This window comes from Chrysochloris asiatica, unplaced genomic scaffold (genome assembly GCF_000296735.1).
Source record: "Chrysochloris asiatica unplaced genomic scaffold, ChrAsi1.0 scaffold00007, whole genome shotgun sequence".
NCBI classification, from domain to species: domain Eukaryota; kingdom Metazoa; phylum Chordata; class Mammalia; order Afrosoricida; family Chrysochloridae; genus Chrysochloris; species Chrysochloris asiatica.
This window is the reverse complement of record NW_006408525.1, coordinates 10,348,350-10,351,287: the sequence shown is the minus strand read 5'-3', so window position 1 is coordinate 10,351,287 and position 2,938 is coordinate 10,348,350.

The following is a 2,938-nucleotide window of genomic DNA, read 5'->3' as shown; positions in this document are numbered from 1 at the left end:
AAACAAATCTGTGTTGGAAGAAATACAGCTAGAGTGATCCTTAGAAGTCATGATGGCAAGATTTCATCTCTCATACTTTGGAAATGTTATCAGGGGTGACCAGTTCCTGGAGAAGGACACTATGCTTGGTAAAGTGAAGGGTCAGTGAAAAAGAGGAAGACCCCAATGAGATAGATTTCACAGTGGCAGCAGCAATGAGTTCAAATGTAGCAACTATTGTGAAGATAGCACAGCACTGACCGGCAATGTTTAGTTCTGTTGTGCATAGTGTTCCTATGAGTAGGAACCTACTTAAAGGCACCTAACAGCACAATTTAAAAGTTCCCTTTGCTCTGCAAAAACATTCATAGGTTCTAGGAATGGGAGTGTGGTTAACTTTGCGGGGAGAGGGTATATTATTCAGTCTTCCAAATCATGCAGTAACATGATTCAAGAAATGTGAACCTCAAGCACAGCAACAATTGTGAGGATGGTATAGGACCAGACACAGTTTTGTTACATATAAGATTGTTATGAATCAACATCTACTCCATGGCACTAAATAACAACACTTCTGCCAATTCAGTTCATCACAACCCCTGGGAATGTCCAGTTTTAAATTACCTCTAAGGAAATCCCAAGCCATGAATAGATTAAGGCTACCAAGGTGTCTTGGGGAGACTCAGAAGCCTATCTTTCTAGAGGATAAAAGAGCCAAGGGGAAAGAACAGAGTGGTTTGGTACAAATTAAATTCCTGAGCTATATTCATTGTCATCTGTAAATACTGAAGACATGAGTGTATAAAAGGTTTGATGTCTTTTCCTCCCTTCTGTCTGAAGGCCTGATTTGAAACCAATCTAATCTTTTGGAGTCAAGCTTAGGGCCTGTCTGGATTGGGGTGCCCTAGAGCCAGACAACATCATCTGGGTTTCTTCTAGGGTTTATCCCTAGGCTAACATCTCATAGTGCACTTAAGGAGATAGAAATCTTTTATATATTTTTTTTTCTTAAATGTTTTATTGTGAATTATGAGATAGTTTACATGGGAGAACATTAGTTTTACAGTCATTCTATCATATATCGTCTGATTGCTATGGTTACAATCCCCTCCATGCATCATCAACCAACCAAAGGGTATACCCTGCAATCCTGCTCCCTATACCCCCTGGGTCTTCAGCACACAGTCCCTCTCCCTTTCTGGATCTAAAGTCCCCAGCTGCTCCATTGCTCCATGTCATCATCTCTGCAATAGAAATCTTTTAATTTCTCACTGATTTGCAAGTTCTCACCCTGTTTTGAGAGAGGAGCATGGTGATTCTGTTGGAATAAGCTCTGAACTTCAAACCCACCAGCCACTCAAAGGGAAAAAGAGGAGCCTTTCTGTTCCCATGAAGCCTTGGCAACCCTGTACAGGATCACAATGAGTTGGAACCAACTTAACAGCACTTCAACAAGAGAGGAAATCTAAATGCAACTTGACAAAATTGTTAAAAAAAAAAAAATTGAATGAGTCCTGGGTGATTCACATGCACACTAAGGTTTGAAAAGCATTGTGGCATGGCAGTCACGTGTACCATTTTCCATGTTTTCCATTTTTTTTACCTGCACTCCCATTTATAAAACTGTGAAGAACAGTTTATTTCTTAGCTCTTGGAAGTTGTATTTTTCAAGGAATAGTCTTTCTTATTCAAATATAAAATTTATGTAAGTATAAACTTACCCCTGCCCCCAGCCTTTTCTTTTGTTTGGTTTTAACTCATGATGTGGCAGTACATCTATTATCTCATAATACATGTGTGCTTGTCACCTAATGTTAGATCAATAAACTGGTTAAGATCCTGGCCAACCAGTGATTGCATCCATCTTTCATCTTTTTGGTTAGCTTGGCGAATCTAAAAGATGCACATTGACTTTTATTGCTCGTGCCATTGCTACAATCACCCTTTTGGTGGTAGTGGTTGTTAAGTACCGTGGAGTCGGTTCTGACTCATAGTGACCCTGCACAGGGTTTCTGAGGCTGTAAATCTTTACAGGAGCAGAAAGCCTCATCTTTCTCCCGCAGAACAGCTGGCAGTTTTGAACTGCCTACCTTGAGGTTAGCAGCCCGGTTTGTAACCATTACACTACCAGAGCTCCTTGATCATGGTGGTGGTTATGTGCTGTGGAGTCGGTTCCAACTCACAGTGACCCTGCACAGGGATTCTGAGGCTGTAAATCTTTATGGGAGCAGAAAGCCTCATCTTTCTCCCACGGAACAGCTGGCAGTTTCGAACTGCCGACCTTGAGGTTAGCAGCCTGATTCCTAACCACTACACTACCAGAGCTCCTTAGCTTATGTAAATATGAGAATAAGTCAAGAAATATTGCTACAAAATAATGGAAGCCTTTATTAAACAAAAGTACCAAAATGGGAAGCTATAGTTTGTCAACATATCCTCCATCTATATTCTTCTGAAAGTGGTGTTTTCATCTCTCTAAATCTTCCCTGAAGAATTTTGTGCTCTTTGATTTGTACCACGACAAATGGCAGTTTTGGCATCCTCCAAGGACTCAAATCATGTTCCTTTTCAGTGGTTTTTTTACTTCTGAGAACAAAAAAAGTCTGATTTTAGGGTAGATGGGGTAAAATTTCATAACAAAATTCTTAAAGGATAGGCTTTGCAGTCCTTGAAGAATGAATGAACAGCTACACTGTCGTGATGGACAAAATTCCTTAGGGCAACTTTCCTGGCCTTTTTCTTACCAATGCAGTTTTCAATATTCTTTAAAACTTAATAAAGAGCCCCCAACAATCATCCTGTGTCCTTTAAGAAACTCTGTAGATTACCCTTTGGAAGTCCAAATAAATAGTCACCATAACTTTCTGAGCTTACCTCTCTGCCTTGAATTTAACTGATCCACCAGATCCCTTCAGAAGCTACTGTTTTGATTGGACCACTTTTTTTTTTTTTTTTTTTT